We start from the raw sequence: 20,353 nt of genomic DNA, 5'->3' as shown, positions 1-20,353 counted from the left end.
GCTCCCGGAAATGGTACAAAGTTAGCTCGCTTGCCTCAATAGTGTGGTTGCAAAGTTATCGTCTTGCATGCAAGTTGCTTCGCTGTCATTACAATGTGGTAGGATGCTTCCTAGTTTTGTAAATGCGTCGTCTTCTCTTTCTACGTGTGGCCAGCGCTAAATCCTGTTGAGCGATTATGGCCTGCTTTTCTTCCCTTTCAGAGCGCTTGACGGTTCTAGAACTGAGGTCGGGGCATGCAAACGACTGATGCGGCGTGAATGAACTTTACCGTCAGTGTCGCACTACACTGTTTCCCGCGAAACCTTCGCACGCGAGCTCTCGTCTGAACATTGGTTACATATATGTTGGCCGGTGCTGGCTGTGTTGTAGCTTTTGTTGGTATGCTTGATCATCGCATTCGTGAAATCGATGTAATAAATCACGAATACGTACGAACCATACTTTTTGGATGATATATTGCGCTTCACGCGGTTACACCAGCACTTTACAGGTCGTGCTATAACAAGTGCTCTGAGCTTATCCTTTTCCCAGAGGTGCAGGTTCGCTCCCTTTCAGTGCCACCTTCTTTGCCAGCTTTTAATAAAAGCCGCCCTTAAAGATACTAGGGTTGGGTTTATTTTGCGACCAGTAGCTGAGTGCAGGACCTACTGAAAATCTCCCATATGAATTTTGAACATACGATATTATTGGATATGGGGGATATGTGGTATGCTGACATATGGGGAGTACGAGTGATATGTGCAATATGTGCGATATGGGCGATATGGGTGATATGTGCAATATGGGCATTATGGGCGATGGGCGATATAGGCATTTTGTGCAATACGGGCATTATGGGTGATTTGAGCAGGATAGGTGATTTGGAATCCATGACCATATAATTCCTTTTCAGGTGTTCTACAATATACAATAAGAGAATGTTGGTAATAACTGCCATATCGGCATTATTTATTTGTCTTCCAATATGCATGATTCGATTTTTCATCTGTTCATGTCTTTTAGCATTTCTGCAATATATCTATTCATTTTCTGCATGCGCTTGCTTGGAGGCAGCTGATCACTTGCATTCCTGCTAATATATGCAGCAAATCCATCTGCAAAGCAAACAAATGAGTTGTTGAAATCCGTCAAGAAACACCAAAACAATATGAAGGAATTCTTATTCTCCACAAATGTGAAGGATGTTGTGCTGCTTAAAACAACATGAAAATGACTGGAAAAAAGATAGTTAGGTCAATGTTCAAACACTTACTTGTTACAGCTGCCAACTTGTGAGGGGTCAAGGCTTTTTTTGGAGGCTGAATGGAGTCCGCGTTCAGAAAGCGGCGACATGGGGCCCCTGTCACACTCCTATTTTTGAGCTCTAACACAGGCAAAGCGCCTTCACTGTTTCTTTGCAAAACAGAGAATCCTTGGGCCGTGTCAGGAGCCACTGCCATCTCTCTACTGGGATGTACACTCCCTTGCCGAGGTGAACCTGCATGGAACAGAGAAAAGCATTACCCTCTGCATTCATGCAAAGATAAATATGTAGCAAAAAAAAAGATAAAATCTACACTTTACAGTGCCCTTAAGAAAAAGGCAAGTTTCCTTAATATTTCTTGGGAGGATATTTATCAGTCATGAGGCAGTTGAGCTAAAAATTATTATAAATATTTTTCCAAGGTATACATGTTATGACAAACTGATTAGGCCTCTTATTGCTCACCAATTTACCATGTTTTGAAAAACGATGAAAAACAAGTGCATCTTCAGTTACAAAAATTACTCCACTGCCACTTTTTGGTGCCTAATAAAAACTTTTGTTCACAGATTGCCTACAAAAAAATATGGAGTGCGAAATCACAATTTCACTTTTCATTAGACTAAAAAATTCAAAGGGGTGTTACGTGACACCACATTTAAAGAAAATCGGCTTTGAACCGTTCAGTAAAGCCACAAATATTCTAGAAGAAATGGCAGATCGTAGAAGACACAAACTAGTGTATTTGGAGTATCAAACGACTCATGATTTTCGATATTGTTAAACAAAATAAATAATCCTCTATGCTTTCTCTGGTACGAGCGACTGTAGGCTGATGTTGTATGTGCCATACAATGAGCCGCTTTAGTCCCTACAGTTTGATCACTAGCCAAGTAGTGTTTTAATATATGTTGTATGGTAAATGCGGTGAAATAAGCGGTTATCTCCATGCATATCCAAGCACCTGGCAAAAGCAACAGTAAAAACATGAATGCATAAACTTCCTACAAAGAATAGATAAAAAAATATATTCTTGACCAGTCTTTCCCAGTTTTTAAATGAGATGGCATAGCAACAAACACAAAACAAAATGTAAAAACAGTTAATCTGGGTATTATAGCCTTTTCCCAGCGTATTTCTGTCAGCACAAGTATAAGAGCGGTAAACATGTAATTTCCTTACCTGGTGGTTTACTGTTGCCAGTACAGGTACCTTGTCCCCAGGCACATTCGACACCAACCAGGAAAGGAAAAGCAGTGAAACATGCACCAAACTGAAATCTGAAGTCACACATGTTTATAGACGGGCCACAGTAGGCATGAAAAATGAAAAAAAAAGAAAAGATATCACTCTTGGTATAGATGTTAGCTATGTGTTGTCTGCAGCCACGAAGAATAGCCACCCTTACAACTCTGATGTGTAAGAAATAGTAAAAGCATGAATGAATATATAAATTTCTTGACAGCTGTTTCCCAGTTTTATAGTGGTACAGGAGCCCGCTAGGTGCGGCGATTTAAGAAATATTCATTAAAATACTTACTTTCCGGTCATTTCTGTTCATAAAGTGGATTGTTTTGGTCGCTCCCAATGCGATAGCTACAATCTCCGCTGGAAATCTCGGCAGCAATTTTTTTATTCAGTATACCTTTAAAGGGACACTGCAGCACTTCTTGCAGCAATCGCAATTTTATAGCTTATAACAGTTTCTCACGACGCGAACTCGACTGTCTAAATAAATTTAAACAGAAACAAGTGTCAATTGTCGTTTTCTTAGTTAAAACATGCGACCGGCACAGCCAGCAACTCGAGACACACCGCGGGCCGCGCCGCCGCCTGCGATTGGTCGAGCTGTCGTGACGCAGTCGTGAGGGCCCGAGACGTTGCCGATATGCATCCTGCGCTGCGCTGCATGGAGATCGCAGCCGTCACAGCTCTCTGCGACGTTACAAAAGCGGTTGCGGTAGGCTAAAGTGACTATCTGGGTCTCGTCGTATGTATACGCACCAGATACTGCCGCAAACGACGCAGCATCGACGGAGCGAATGCCACTCATCAGCGTCTACTGGCATCGAAATGTGGATCTGGCATGTAAAACAGCAATTTGCAAAGCTGCATATGTTTTTATTAGCCGAAATTAGATGCATGTGTGGGAGCAGATTCAGGCGCCCCTAACGCCCTGCCTAGTAGAGAAGGGACGAAACCCGTTGAGGTGTTTGCTTGTTGACTGCCTTGCTGCTTGCGAACCGAGTACTCGGTGTATTCTTGATAGTGGTGTAGAGTGTTTTCGGTTCTCTCGAGAATGGTGAGACCGATGATTCGGGACTGCATGTTCCAGCCCCATATTTTGAACCTAGCAAAAATCAGCGTCTACCAGCGTCTTCCAGTGCGAAACCAGTAAATGTTTCGCGCTTGTTTCGCACTGGATCTGCTGGGTATGCTGGAGGTCTGCGATATTCACTGAAGCAGTGGCGGGAAGACACTTGTTGCCCTGGTACGATGGGAGAAAAACGCTGGGATTAGCTTTTTGACACTGGGTGTGTCACTGGCATCCGCGAAGCGCTGCATGTGTTCTGGGGCCGCACTGGTTCCGGTTAGCATCCCTCAGGGGCCAACCTGGCAACAGCGTACTCGCAATCGACCATCGGGGCGCATATGGAAAATATGGTTCAAGTAGGCGCTTTCTGCTGCGAAATTGTGGCGCACCTGTAAGAAAACAAAAGCAGTATATTGTTGCCAGTTTTCATGTTTCGGTAGGTCGTTTCGAGCGCTTCGTAAGAGACCCCAATCGCCGCGCCTCTGATATCTCATGACACACTAATGATGTCGTGCAACCAATACTGGAATTGAATAATGTGTGCTACCATGCATATCAAACTTCACAGCTGATCTTGATGGCACTCTGACATAATGTTTACAGCCAAAATGTTCAATGCAGGCTCCAAACAGGGCCTACGCATTACAGAGAGTAGCGTACAGCGCGGCCCAGTATAAACAGCAGAAAGAAAAAAATAAAGCAAGGAAGAGAGTAGTTTACCGACCGATGGGCCATGACAGAAAAAAACATACAGTGCTTGTAATGCTTGATATTTTGCGTGTTTCTGAAGCTTCTGACCTCTTGTTATGCGTATAAATTATCCGAGCACTCGGCCATCGCATCAGTTTCAGAAATGTTTACATATAATGGAAATCTATTTACCAGCAAAATAATGTCCTCGCTGCTGCGCTTGCCGGTATTGAAGCTTGGTCACACTTTTTTCCTTGGAGGTTTGGGCTACAGCTACTTGTTCAGCGAGAATTACGGCCACAGTAGCAGAGCACCACCGAAGAGCCGGCGCTGTTACATTCACCAGCGATTCCAAAGGCAACATGTTAAAATGATTCCTGCGCACAAAATAGTGCGCATAGGCATCCAGAACATTAGTTACAAGTCGTGAGAGAAGGCAGCAAGCTGCAATGGTCAAGAAATTGTAATTGTTAGAGCGGCAGCAATAGCCTGTACATTCGAAACATGAAGTCCCAATCCTATGAATATGATCATGACATAACATGCAAAAATGTTTCAAATGTTCCCAGTCCTCACTTCACACATCAACCTTGCCTGTCAAAACCTGGCTCCTTGCAAAAGAGACTTTTGTGCCATGGTCAGTAGACTGTCGCCTGTGTCAGCAGCTAGAAACTATAGATCATTGCTTTGTATATTGCCGTGATACAGTGGTTTTTTGGACGTTCTTCAACGGACTCTCAAGAAGGACATTTATATTACGGCCTATACTATAACCTTTTTTTTTGCCTACAAAAGAAGCTTCTGAGGCGCCATGTGACCTTTTCGTGCTCATGGGACAAAGCATGAGGAAGAGGGAAGAGCTGCATGAACGATCGCCACTCAGAGCCACCACATTCATCGAAGTGTCTGTTCAGAGAACAATATGCTATGTTGCGGTGGGTATATGCTGCGCAGGTTCGACCTCCTGCCTGGTTACATTTACTTGCTGCATGTATATGTCTCCCGGAATTTTGATGTGTGATAGTCAGAGCTTGATGCTGGTGTAACTATGTATTGACAGGTTGGGAAATGCGACCTGGTTAAATTGCTCGAAAGAAAAAGAAATCCTCAGCGCGGCCTAGTGGTTAGCATATAAAGCTGCGGAGTAAGAGGTACTGAGTTCGAAACGTGCTAGTGCTGCAGTTTCTGTTTTTGCCTAGTTCTTATTTTTTTATTTTCTTTAGCTTTTTAAATGTAGCATGGGTGCTTTGTTGCTTTTCAGCTTTTACTTTTTGTCCGAGGCGTCTTTTTTTTCTCCGGGCGACCAGTGCAACCAGTGCGACGTGTCAGTATGCCGCGACCCAGTACGCCCAGTCTCTAGCGTCATACTGTGCCCATAATCAGGTATGGCACTGGGGCGCTGGGACACAGCAGCACTGATTTTTGCAATAGAGGTGGGGCAGTGGAATTTACAATTTTGGCTTTCATATGTGCGTTGATCCCCAGCAGTATATTCACAATATTGGTTTGCATTCTTATGCTCGAGTGGTAACCATACGGGAAGCTTGACGCAAGATAGTCGAGGTTCCCAGTAGCTGGTGGAAACCTTCCTTCCAAAAGCGAACTGCCCAAATTCGCTCGTAGTCAATAAAAAAGGTCTGGTACGTGCCCGCTGCTTGTCAGCGATTTGTTTTCGCCCGAATAATCGTATTTCCGCTTAGGACATTATATTCTTTCACAATAGGTGTTTATATTGCTACGAAGATGACGAAGCGGGCAGTGGCGTGGGGCAGAGCGCTCGCGCCAGGCCCGCTGGCCATTAAAGCATTTTTGATTGTCATGTTATCGCGTCGTTCTGTATTTGTTATGTCGCCGTGTTCCATCACTTGTCATGCCACCACGTAACATTTGGTTAGAGGTGCGGTTCATCCCCATCCTCGCCTTGCACCGTCGAAGCCAACAGTACGCCGGGTCCATCTGCCGAAAGCCCGTGGAGATCGCCGCCCAGCTCTGCCGCAGCCCTTTTTGCTCAGACCCGACCAGCCACTGTCCCCAGCCTCGTCCCCAGCCCTGACCACAACACACGAACACCAGGAAGAGCCCAAAGCCGACCCTACCGACCCCACGACGAACCGACCTCACGACCACTCGAGCGAAGACAGCACCCCCGCCCATGCCATTCGGCGTGTCCATCCCAGTAAAAAAAAAACTACAGAAAATTTCTGATGTTCTGTAGTCTTGTCGTATTTTTGACCTGCAGTCTGACGTTCTGTATTTTGACATTCTGTGGTCTGTTGTTCTGTTGTCTATAGTTTTGAATTGTGATGTTAATTGTCTGTAGTTCTGTATTGTGTCGTACATTGTCTGTAGTTCTGTATTTTGACTTTCTGTAGTGTGTTGTTCTGTACTGTGACTTTTTATATTGTGACGTCATATACTTTCATGCCGGAAAAACTTTTCTAATGAAATCATGGTCATTATTAGGCAGCTCACCACAAGAATTTGCGAGCCTGCTAAAAAGACATGTAGAACAACACCTGTCAGAATTGCCGCCATTTATTTAACATCTATGGGCCATCTTGATCAGCACCTGGCACTTGAACAGGAACACCTGAATGAAAAAAAAATTCAGATTTCAATTAAATATATAAACCACTAAATGTGCTTTTATAAAAATCGATTTCAATGAAGGAAGACTGCTGTCAGTTATCAAGAAAGTACCTATGAGTTGAAAACAATACTTAATGCTCTTGACACTGGCTTTGAGGAATGCTGTAGTGGAAGGCTCCAAAATAATTTCACTGGTATTGTGTTCGTTAATGTACATTGCCAAATCACAGCATGTCAATGCAAAGCACTCGACAATTTCCATTTTTCAGTTTCAGGAAACCACGCTTGGCATTGCCTGGATAAATCCCAGGACTACAAGATGAGCAGTCAAATGCCAAAACACTAAGCTTCTGTATCGGGCATCAAACAAGCTGTTTCACAAAAAAAGCTTAATTAGAAAAAAACCAAAGAGCTGATATGTTCCACTTATTTCGCCACTTGAAGCCCTTAACAATCTACACAGGCCTACATAGGATCAGTCAGCATTTAAAGCTCTTACAGATTCCGGCTCATGCGAACCAGTGTTTCTCTACTAGAACGGCCTGTAGTAGTTCTTATTTCATACTTTAGCTTTTGTCGTCTACTGCAACGTCACATTTTCTGATTTTCTATACGTACCCCAAAGCAAGCATAACTGCACAGAAAAAAGTGCTTAGCACGCAATTGCTCTGTTACCCAGCACAAGGAATTTGCTGCAGAACTTACTCTAGCGGCGAAGATCTGAGCATTTCTGGACCAAGTACCGCGGCAACAACTTGTGGCGCTTGGTCAGTTCTTCATCGCTGCAGCCCCGCTCCACCAAATAATGCCAGAAGGAATCTGCACAGTAAAATCATTCATAACATATACATTTGCTAGAGAATCTTTTATCTGTTTTTTTAACTTTAAATATTTCCCGCAAATATTATTGGAAGAATTGGCCCACTACTTCAACACTGCTTAGCCCCGACTACTACAGTTAACCCTGGTTATAACGAAATTGTAAAATATCCGCGATTATTCGTTGCATCTAGGTTTTCATTATTCACAGTTTTCGCGTGTAGATCCAAAAGGAGGAAACCAGATTAATAATTGATTCTAGAAGAAACCGTGCACCATGGAAGTGTTCACAGTAAATGAGCACCATTCGTAGTTATAGAACCGGTGAAATGTTCCTCGACTGAGCGAATGGCGCTGCGCGCCTGCGGCGGCAACCTCCACCCCGCAGCTCGCGCGACTCATCTACCAGGGGGTTTACATGAGACCGACAAATTCGGGTCGGGGAGGATTGTCGGGCTAAAAACGGGCTATCGGGCTCATGCATACGCTAGGGGGTCGAGCTAAAGGACCGTCGGGTCGGGTCCCGCCAGCCCGACTGCAGGGGGTAGGTTGGCTCGACCCTACCCGATGGGCGAGGGGCATGTATACTCTGACGCGTCGGGTAGGCACCTCCTCTCTTGCCTCCTTGCTGGTCGGGGACGGGACCGTGAGCTGTTCGTCTGAGCACGGTGTAGCAGCGATCTTTGCCCGATAGAAACGAGCTCATGTAAACCCGGACGGGTCGGGCTGGCTCAGCTCGACAACCGGCTCCCCCCTACCCGACCCGCTTGCGTCGGGCTCATGTATACAAGACTTACGAGGGAGCAGACAAAGGGGAGGGGAGGAGGAAACAGTTTTGGGGAGAGCACACGCTTTCGCACCGCCCCATTCTCACCGAGCGAGGAGCTGTCTGCGTGTTCATGTATGTTCCCGCTGGCCCATCGCTCGTCACGAAATCGCCGCTGCCTCGCGTCGCGGGCACACTCCGCAACCGCGTGGCAGCGATGGATGCGCACTTCTCACGCTCTGCCTTTTTCTGTTAATTTTTGCCGCTATTAAGCGCGAACTGTTGTAGTGAAATCTTCTGATAGGGAAGTGGCTTAATGGGGGAATTGGTTGGACATTATGTTAAAACAGCGCTAGAAACACACAGATAGATCAGCGCAGTGCGTGTTTGTCTTTCTATCTGTACGTGTTTCTAGCGCCATTTTAACACAATGTTCTGATAGCAAATGCAGTGGAGACTGCTGTGTCAGGCACGTAGATGCGGCGTCGGCGCTGAAACATGGCACGTTGTATAAACTGCGTTCGCTTGTTACTCTCGTAGACGTTCCTTTCAATTCAGTACGTGTTTTAACGTCCTCAAACTTGGAGGGTCTGCCAAAGTGCCTGTAATTCAGCACTAGCTAACAGACAGTTGGCGCTGCGAGTTCATATCAAGTTCAACAGCCACGACATGTCTGTTACATGAAGTTTTGAAATGCATGCACTTCAAAGGGGGTGGCATCGGGGAATTAAAAATCTTCGTAATATCGAGGAATTCGCTACATGGAGGTTCGTTACATAGAAGCTGAACTGTTTATTGCATGTGTTAGTATGTAAAAATGCATCTATTGCACTGATCACGATGAGGTGACTCCCTTGTACAGATTTGTAACTGAGAAACGCATATTGTTTTGTACTGATAAAGACTTGCAGAGGAATCAATGCAGGTATGGCTTTATTTTCGCGCTAACCAAGTTAGACTATGAAAATGATACAGAATATTTATTATAACTTTGAGTTCCTGCCAGCGAACACACACACGAATGCAGTCAGACACTGATGATGACAAAGCAGTTTTGCATGCTCCGAACGACCTCACCCTGAACAGCATCCAAAGAAGCAGCCACTGTTATAACTGTTATAAGCAAAACGTTTTTTCAGCTTGTTGATGCGCACTAATTAGCTCTTACTACCATCAGTTCAAAATATACCGAAAACAAAAATTGGTGTTCACTATTTAAGCCATGCAGCCATAAAACCCAATGAAATCATTAGTGTAGTACACAGAAAAGTGTTTTGTTTACCTGACACTGACGCCACTTTCACAGGAGAAAGTGGTGGGAAAACTTTTGTCGCACCCTTCGAGATTGCTTTGTTTGAAAGGGCGCCAGTCACACTCCTTCCGGCAAGGACTTCAGTCCCCCACAGGTACACAGCCATCTGCTTGCAGAAGGCAGAGTCCGATGGGAGATTGAAAAGCCTACACCATGTCTCTTGATCCATGTAACTTCCATGGCCAAGATGAACCTGTAAATACATAAGGGAATTGTAGTGTGGCTTACAACAAAATAATGAGAAGAGGCACTTGATGCAGCTGATATTTAATAAATCTGACCATGTTTCACTCATAACATTTTATTCCACTTGCTGAAGAGACAATAGCACCTGATTGAACGAAGCTTAAAACTAACAAGAACAGATTATTTATAATTTACTTTACTCATTAAAGGTAACCTATCGGATTGGACAATAACATCATAAAATGAGGAAAATGGAACAAACTTTGGAAAAGAAAAATGTAGGTGTAGCATATGGGGCCAGAAAAGTAAAGATTTGTCAACACATAAATGTGAGTTCAGAAAACAGACTTAAAAATCGAATTGAAGAAAAATGGGGATCGGTAGTTTTGCAAAGCCAGGATAACCAAAGGTTGTTAGGTTGATGGTCTGTATTCCAAGAGAAGTCATGCCTAGAAGGTGGGGGAGGCTCAGCAAGGTAGATAAAATTAGGAGGCTTAATTGCCAAGATGAGGTTAGCACAGCTAACACAGGAACGCAATATGAGTTCTACAGGGTGTCAAGCTAACTACAGCCAATAGTTGAAGAGTGAAACATTTGATATAGGCCAGAGAGATCACTTGTATACATTTTGCCATCTGGCGAACCGCAGGCAATTTCTATTATAAAATTTAAAAATAAGTAATTCAGACAGTTTTTCTCATTTGCTATTACCTTTCGACAAGAAATGTGAGTTGCAAAGTTGGATAGCACCTTCTGAAACCCCCATTTAGTTTATTTCCGATAAACAAAGCCTCAGATGTATAATTTTTCCAAGCTTTAAAGAAAGCCCGCAAAATACAAAAATATCACATGACTGACGCATTCGTGCACCATGATTGTGGTGCTTTCAATCGTAGTTTAAATGAACGAAATTAGTTGGGGTCGTGTCCACAGCCCCATTGTAGCCGCAGGCCGATATGTCTTTGATGGTTTCTTTGCTCGCTTCAGGTAGTCGGCGCACGTGACGGTGCTGTTGCTGCGAGCTCACCACGCTCGCTACAACCATCGCCAACATATCAGCCTACTGCTGGAACTGGGCCGTCTAGTCGTAGCCGCAGCTAATTTCGTTCACTCAAACCATGACAGACAGCACCAAAATCGTGGCGCGCGAATACGTTAGTCACGTGATATTTTTCATATTTCACGGGCTTTCTTTAGAACTTGGAACATACGCGTGAGCCTTTCTTTATTGGAAATGAATGGAGTGGCGGTTTCGGAAGGTGCTTTCCAACTTTTCAAATCATATTTATCGTCTAAAGGCAATAGTTAGTAAATTAAAAAATTTTCTTATCTAATAATCAGTTATTTTTAAAATAAGAAATTGCCTGCGGTGCGCTGCAGCTGTATACGAGTGGTTTCTCTGGCCTACCTCAAATGTAGGAGTTTTTAACCCTAGGATATGTTAGCTTGGACGCACTGTATATGGGAGAATCTTTCGTACAGTGCCGCTGATACAGTGTCGCTGATGATGATCGCGTGTTTAAAATGAAAACACTACCATTCTTTTTTAAATTACATGCAACAAACTATAAGACATAAATGGCTTTCTTGTCTATACTGCCTCTGTCCATAGCCATCTTTCAATTTTGCAAAAGCTGATATGCTCGCCAAGATGCACTCTAAAATGCAGATCCTTTCTTGTAGTTTCTCTTCCAGTTATGTGCCTTACAAACAGAACATTGTTTGAAGCTAAAATAATTAAATATAGCAGCACCAACAAGTTAAATGCCCTTCCAGCTAATGGGCAGAAACCAGGCAGTCATTCCTAATTACACACAGTGTAGTTTAAATGTCATTACTATTAAAGCAGTAAAGTTGTATAGGATTTTTTTCGGGCCATAAATAACAGAGTTGGGATCGATATAATAGTGTTTCAAATGCATCACAGCCCAGAGGAATGCCCTTGTACTTATTGACCGACATTATAGTAAATGTGCATAATGCTTTTTAATGACACTACCTCAGTACAGAAATTCTGACGTTTTTTTAGAGCCTGAAGTGTCTGCTTAACCAGACTAGATTACACATTGAGAAGAATGACAATGAGGTCTCCATGTGCCTTTCAATGGACTTAGCCAACAATCATTAGACAAAACCTAAATGTAATGAATGGAAAGCAGCACTCACCTGACCATCTTCACCGACAGTTCCAACCGTCTTATCTATTGGTTCCGCTTTCCCCAAAACTGTAAAACATTAAAATACAACTATTACCTCTCTTACGCACACAAGAACAACTAATGTGGTTATGGGCACCTACTACTCCTGACATGCTGGACAGACTGCCTTTTTCCAGCTCCAGAACTAAGCACAAGCAAACTGAACTGAATTTGATGTTCATGGTCAACTGCGCTTCTGCACGTGCAGCAATGGTTCCTTCCCCAACATTGGATACTGGCATGAATTTAATTTTCTTCTTACTCATTACTGAATCCAGCTTTTTTTTATCGCTGCGCACAATTAAAAACACTAAAAGGCTGAAATTGAAACAAAAACACCTATGCTAGTTTTTTTAAATGGACAATAGTCCAAAGTGGAGAAACTGAAGTAGGTATTCTTAAACATTGTAGTGCCAGGGTAAAAAAAAAAAAAAAACAGCACATTTTTATCAGTTTTCAGCTTCCAGTGTATAAAAAGAAGCTTTGTTAAGCATTTCCGACACTTTCATCACAGACGTTTTATATTTGCCCCTTCATGCTGAACTTAGTATGGATTTTTTATATCAAACGTGCTAATAAATCTTTACACACCTTTTGAAGGGCGCTTCAGGACCTGTTGACTCATTTCTCCCATTCCAGAGCAGGTTCCAGACGCTATGAAAAGAAAATAATAAATTAAATTTTCCTGCACTACTTATTGGCACCACTTAAGCAACATAAGATATTTTTTTTAATGTTTTTATGTATGACTTGTTTACATCTTAACTGCACCATATTTCTCTGCATTACAGGCTGAGTATTCAGTGATTCCGAAAGCATATTTTAAGTGGCGGGCGAACAAACCTCCGTTTTGTGTTTAATTTCTTCGTTTTTTAATTTTATATATTTGAAAAATACTCGATCACTCATACCCTTTCTCACGTTACTGCGCTGAACGAAGCTAGCTAGCAAGGCTAGCTTACCTTGGTGCCTGCGCAAGCCTATTCTTATTCTAATATGCTGTTTGATAAACACCAAAATTACGGCTCGCATCTCTTATTCTTGCCTGTTTTAGTATTTTGTGGGCGTCAACAATGTAAAATATTATGAAAATGCGGAAGGCTGAGGTTAGGCTACAGGAAAAAAAAAATGTAAGCATTCAAGTCAGATGAAGGAATTAGTGGCTGAGCACCAACATAAAATTATGAGAGACACAAGGGTATGACGCGACAGAGCAGGTGATCAGCCCACATTATAACGCCCCGCTCCTAGCCATTTGAACGTGCCTGCGTGGCCTAAGGGTTACGTGAATGCAAGAGTCCCAGCTGGCAGCCTGATTCTGGTGTCACATGTGAAAGGAGAGGCCCAAGTTGGCAGCTCCTGCCAAACGTAATGGGAGCAGCGAGTACGCCCAGTCAGTGTACGATTATGTCAGCTGCCAGCTACTCGCTAGAACCATGCTCGTGAATTCGTAATTTTTCTGTGACAATGCCAACGCCGGCGGACGCTCGCCGATTTTCGATGAACGGGGCCATTAAAGCAGTCACGTTAACAATACTTCTAGCCGGGCGAGGAGATGGGGAGGACATCGGCCCTCCCGCACCCCTGCCCCCCTATCCCCACCCTCGATTCCGGCGTCCCTGTCAGCATTCTTTGAACACAGAAACCGCTGCGCAAACGCAATGTCTGCTGATGGCATTTTACAGTGCCTGTGTACGGTGCCCAATCCGAACTGCTCGCAATATTGTTCTTCATCATGCAGATACTCTTCTTGCTTTTCAGAAAAGTTCGATACAGGAATAAGCGAAAGCATATCATCAACTTTTTGGGCATTATGTGCGAAGTGATACAGCTAGCAAAATAAAAATGGAACAGACCGCTGAATATGACACCATAGTTACCAACATATGCCAGCGTTCAGTTCCTGTATGATTCACGTCTTCATTATGTTTTCGTGTGATGGTTGGCGTCAAATAATTCAGCTGTTTATAGAACAATTTTTTCTGATTTTCAGCAAGTGATATATTTCTCTTGTCTATGACTTCAATGTACCTATCCAAACTCATCAATGAAGTCTGCTCGCTAAGCAGTTATTAGAGAATTTGAAGGTATAATCAACATAAATAGAGGACTATTTTTATAATAGCTGATGTCTGTCGTGGAAGTAAGTGCATAGGCAAAATATTTGTTTTTCATCATAATAATTCTGCTTAGAAAATTTTTGAAGTTGTAGCTGGAATAACTATTAGAGGGATAAATTTGGAAGCTTCAAAAAAGGGAGGTATAATTGTCTTCCGACCACCTGTACAAGTTCTAAAACTGGAGTACGAGCTGTCAACAGCAATGGTAGCCTTAAAATAATTGTCTTCTTTTCTCGAAAATGCAAAAAAAAACCTATATTCCCTACTTACCAGCTGGCTGGCCATCTGTGGATATCGCACTTTCCGGGAGATTCGTAGGCTGTAAGACAAGCCAAGCTTGTGGTCCTCCCATTACTCGTGTTGGCTCAGGAAATTGGGATGGGTCATCCGTAACCAGGCAGGTTGAAGCGTCCCCTGCATTGTGAGCAGCAAAATTGCTTCCTGATGGCAGCGCTGCTACAAATAAAAAGCTTCAAATATGAACCAGCCAAACCTGTCAGCTTAGGTGCGATCATACTGAGTCATGCTAGGAAACTGCTGATTGAAATAATGAGGAAAAATTATTACGGAAATGATGAAGCACACAGTACCTTGTTATTCAAACTTATATGCATATTACTAGTAAGGTCATGTCATGTATGAAGCGCTGTCTAAAGCTTTCCAAGCTGAGATGTAGAAAGCAATATCTCTTCAATATTTGTGCAGATATCGAAAGCCATAAGGGTTTTGCTTCACAGGCTTTTCATTTTGGAGTAGTTGCAACAAGCTCTTAGGAAGAATGAGATAGCCATAAAAGAGCAAAAAAAAAATAATTTTCTATTCTCAAGTACCTCCAAGCATACAGGTAGTGAAAGCAAATGCATAAATCACAGAATTGTGACAAACATTTTTTCATTAGAATAACATCAAATCCTGAAATTCTTCCTTTTCCCAAAGCTTCATGAAAACTACTTACCATGAGGGTGGCCATGAGCATTGATCACATGTGCTCTTAAGATGCTTGATGGACCTGCAGCTGCTGCTATGGGTGATGAGTTTTGTGCGTCATCTACTGCCAGTTTTGCAGCAGCAGCAGCAACACTAGGCTCTAAATAGGACCTCTTCTCGGGAATTCTTATTCCTCTGCGTTCTACGAAGGAAGCATGAAATAGTACAAAATGTCGATAAAAAGCAAAATTATGAACCATATAAAAAAAACAAAAACATTTCACTAAAAAAAAAACTATCCCTCGTGGTGCACGTTGGCGATGTTATAATAATAGGGATCTAATATTGCGTAGACAAGTGTTCAAAATATATCAATTGGTTTTTCTTAGCGAGGTCAGACATCTAGTATGAAGTGTAAAAAGTAGCGGCCTACATATACAGAAAGGAGCCGCTTCAGTTTTTTTACCAACTGCGGAAATCAGGCGCTTTTCTCTCCACAAATTAACCGCAACTGGGTGCGTGTGATGTGAAGTAAGCCGGATGTAAACGCAACAACCGTTGGTAGTTGCAGTTTCTATACCCCCTATTTTGATCTTAAGACAGTGTTGTACCACGCATGCGCATTTTTATCGTTCGAGACTTTGTGGAGGAAAAAAGAGTCAACGCCAACTACATAGTCGTTATAACGGATGTTCCAGCTATAGTAAACCAGGACTCCTAAAGCAGAGATTTCGAGATGGCTTCATCGGCATTGCTGAAGATTTTGAGGGAGGTGTTCGTAATAACGATATCCCCTTTCTTCTTAGATATCAAAAGCGCGACTTCCCTCGCTACCGTGGCTTAACAAATTTTCGCGGGAACTGCCACCGCGCGCCCGTTTTGAAAAGCCCGCCTCTTCAGTGATTCAGGATAGCAAACTTTCTTAGAAGCCGTTGTTACCAATTTCAGACGCTAGTGCCAACCCTTTCAAGCGGCATGGGGAAAGCCTTACTAACGCTTTTTATTGTTTTCATGGCGACAATATTAAACAGAAGAAAAAAAAGAAACGTTTGTCGTCGTCGAGCGCAATGCAAATCGCCGCCGAAGTACTTCAAATGCCTGCGCCTTAAGGCTGGTTCACATGCAAGCGATTGAGTGAACTGAGCGGCGAGCGGCAGTGGCAAGAGCGAAAAATTTCCAAAGAGTTGGAACTACGTCGCTCTCGCCGTTGGAGCCGCCGCGACAGCTCAGAACAGGTTTTTGCGTAGCCGCGGCAGAAATCGCTAGCGTCTTCGCTTGCATGTGAACCAGGCTTTAGACAACTCGGGCACCACCACTTTTTCTTTACTACCAACTTTAAAAGCTCATTTTACACACGCAAAATGATACGCAACAAAGGACATGGATGAAAATACCACGCCACCGTGTTATCACGAGGCATGCGTACGTAGGGAGTCTTTTAAACATCACCTTCCTTCTAGTCAATAGGCGCGCTGAAGTAGTTGAAACCGATACTGGCCAGATTTTTCTACAACGGATCAGGGATCGCTAAGCGACGGCAATCATACATATAACATTGAGGCACACCTGTAACATAGCATCTCTGGTTTAGGCTGAAGCAACGTGTAGACGCAAGAACTGCACCGCGTGCGTGAAAAGGCAGGCATTTGCTCAGTGGGCTCCAGAGTGACCTGTACTGATCGGCATAGCTGCAAAGCGCGCGCTTTTCAAAAAGGGCTCATGGTGAACGAAATTCGTCTCGCCAACACGCAGAGAGAATTTGCGTTTTCGAAATTATAAGACGTGATACGGCGCTTACTAAGTCTATCTGAAAATCCCCATTTACATTCGAGTGCCTATGTGATGTTTAAAGGGAGGAGGAGGAGGAAGATTAGAAGGAAATACAGTGATGATATTTTAAAAAATAAAATATTTGAATTATGTTACTCAGTTTATTAACGGGATTCACCTCAGTTTTCTGTACTCAGCTAACACTTGTGTTGGAATGCCGATGATGCCATCGAATTATCCCAGAAACCCTAATTACGAATTGCTGTTCATATTAGCAGGACGCAGGCATTTGAGAGCGACGAAGCAAAAAAAAGTGCAAGCCATGGAACGTTGAATAAAGTGGTTAAAACCGGGCGTCGTGATCAGCGCTATCGGTGAAATGTGCGTTGCACCCGGCTGCATGTGCTCCTAATGCGCAGTTTCTTTTTTATGCGGAAAAACTAACGTATTTATCTCGGCACACGGCCTTAGATGACGCCTTTAAACTCGTTTATTAACAAACAATGCATCCTTCCATCCGTGACCTTCTCAGACTAACCACAAGGCTTTTCTTTTGAAAGCGTTATAAGAGAAGCATAACCAGCTATTTCACCACAGTGGTACCTCGTTATAACGAAGTAGTACGGGGTGTAAACATTTGTTCGTTATATCCGATAATCGTTATTGAAGTGCGCGTCCAAATTCTTGTAAATAAGTTTTCTAATAAAACACAACAAAATGTGCACTAATATGGACAACAAAAAGGTGCGATTACGTGCGATTTTTTAATTAAAAACTGGGCATAAGCACGAACTCCTTGGAGCAAAAATAAATACTAATTTGGGATGTTCCCTCCGCGCATAATATGCGACGGAGCCAAAGGACTCGGTGGAGTGTAGCGCGCGCGCACGGGTCGGTTGCAGTGGCAGAGGCGTAGCAGGGGCTCGCGCCATGACGAGGCAATGGTGACGGCATGCCAGTCACATGCCTGTCAGCCGTTGCATGGCAGGACTCGAGCAGCGGCGGCAGCGCTTGAGTCCGGCAATGGTCATTCATAACCTCCGAGATCACCACGCGTGATGGTGTGATCTCGAAGGCGATAAGCCATTGGCGGTAGTTTTTATTACTGCCGGTAAATGACGCGGCATGCGAACGCGCGGGCGATTTAAACAAACTTCTGCGGTGGGCGATTCGACTGATTGAAAAAAATGCATTTTTGATGTTTTTATCCGGCTCCTTTAGGCATTTTTTGTCATTTTAATGCAAAAACGTGCTTCGTTATATCCGATCTAGCGTAAAATATAAAACCGTAATACAGAAAGAACTCCCATAGGAATAAGCCATAGACCTACCAAACTTTGATTTTATTTCATTTTATCCGATTCTTCGCTATATCTGTGATCGTTATAACAAGGTTCGACTATAACGATGGTTCGTTATAACGAGTGTATAACGAGGTTCGGTATAATGAGCTTGTATATGCGGCCCCTCGTTACAGCTGAGCAGTTTTCCTGAAAATATTTTCACTGTTCACTGAAATGCCTCACATACGCCGACCAAAACCTTTAATGTAAAATCATTTCGACTTTTTGCAGAGACTTCGTACCTTACTGAGTAACGTTTTAGAAAGTATAAAAGCAAACAAGAACAGAGGCAGTACAATGAAAGGGCATGTTTCCATACCTGCTTCAAAGATCTTGCTACAGAGGGCCCGCTGCAGGTCTTCGTTTAATATTTCTACGTGGCCAATTTTTTTCAGATTGGCCTTGAACAACTTTCTCTAAATGTGCCACATTTTCTTGAATTTCACTTTTTCGAGGTGATGATAACAGCTCCGCCTCAGCACTTCTTTTACTTTTTTCCTTCGTCATGACGTCGAGTTTTGCCTGTAATGAGGTAATGAATGCAATCTTATACATGAACTGTTCGCTTCTGAATACCCCGAGCCCACTTAAACTAGCGCTCCCGATAAGTTATAATGCCCGCTAAGTTTTGGAATTGAATCTAAAACTGTAATTCAGTGAAGAATGGGCAAAACCACAGCATAGACGCCGACGCCAAACATTCGCGCGGGGGACACTGCACTGCTGCGAACCACATGGGGGTCGTACACAAGCATAAAAAACAATGACGGTTGTCAGCGGCAAAACAGTGTTACAACCGATAAACGGGAAGAACTAAAAGTGCATTATACGCTACATGCATTTGAAAGTCCTGCTCTACCGACAACTGCAATCTTGCTCAGGTAGGAAACGACCTCGTGGCTGGAAAAAGAAGCGACATGTTCATGACCAGCAAATACTGTCTATCCTCTCTCCATTTGCGTGACGTGAAGATTCTTCTTATGACAGCCAATACATGAGAACACGTATTATACCTGAATCAACCTGCTACCAGAAAGCGATGAAATTTAACAAAGCGCCTTTGGTGGTACCACCTATTAGTTCTCCGTATGCTTCGAGATGCTCCGTATGCGCGGGCAAGCAATAAACGTTGCAAGTTCTGAAGCACGTGCGCCTACCTTGGAACACCTCTGCGTTATCAATCTATATTGGCGATTGCACTGCGCGCTTTTGACATTCGCCGTTGGCCACAGTAATAGCGTCATTCCACAATGACAGTTTTCTTCACTACATCAGTTCTGAACTTGGCGAAAGCTTGCGCCTTACGAGGCATGCGTCGCAAGTGCAAATATGTAACAAATGGGGAGAGGAGCGAGAACACGAAAAAGAAAGCTAAGAGTGCTAAAACATTCTAGAGGCTGTGTTACATGAATGCGGCATAAAAACTGTGTACACCGCGAAACTCGCCTTATCACTCGGAGCGATTCGTTCGGCCGCCATGCCAGTCCGATCCGAAATGTCATCGGAGATACAATGCCGCTTGGGCCAGGCAGTGAGACCGGATGGAGCCCGCCTGGTCCAGGCTGACGCAGGGACTTGCTTGCCGCAGCAGCAGCAGTCACGGCATCTCCTTCGGCCACCGGGACGCCGCCAGGAACCAGGGCGCCGGCAGCCACGGTCTCGGCTGGTATCGCAGGAAAGGCCGCAGCAGCGGGGCCTTCGGCGGCCTGGGCCACAGCAAGGGGGCCCGCAGCATCGGGGCCCACGGCCGCAGTAGCCGCAGCAGCACGAGCAGCAACCGCAGTAGATGCAGCAGCACGACTCGCAACCGCAGTGGCCGCCGCAGCAGCAGCAGCAGCCGCTACAGCAGGAGCGGCCGCGGTCTCCGCGACGGGCTGCAGCGACGGCGGCTGAACCACGGCAAGGGCGGTTCCGGTCCATGGCCACCTGGACGAGCCAGGAGGGTGCGAGCCGCCACGACCGTATGTAAGTGTGGCGGTCTTTTGCAGACCAACTCCAGGTGGCGGCGAACCTCGCCCTGGATCGGGTGCCGCGGGTCTTCCGCGGCCGCACTGTGCGGGCGGCGCACCCGACTT

This window comes from Amblyomma maculatum, chromosome 5 (genome assembly GCF_055883805.1).
Source record: "Amblyomma maculatum isolate TAMU_Amacu chromosome 5, ASM5588380v1, whole genome shotgun sequence".
Classification (NCBI taxonomy): Eukaryota; Metazoa; Arthropoda; class Arachnida; order Ixodida; family Ixodidae; genus Amblyomma; species Amblyomma maculatum.
This window is presented reverse-complemented; position numbering follows the sequence as displayed.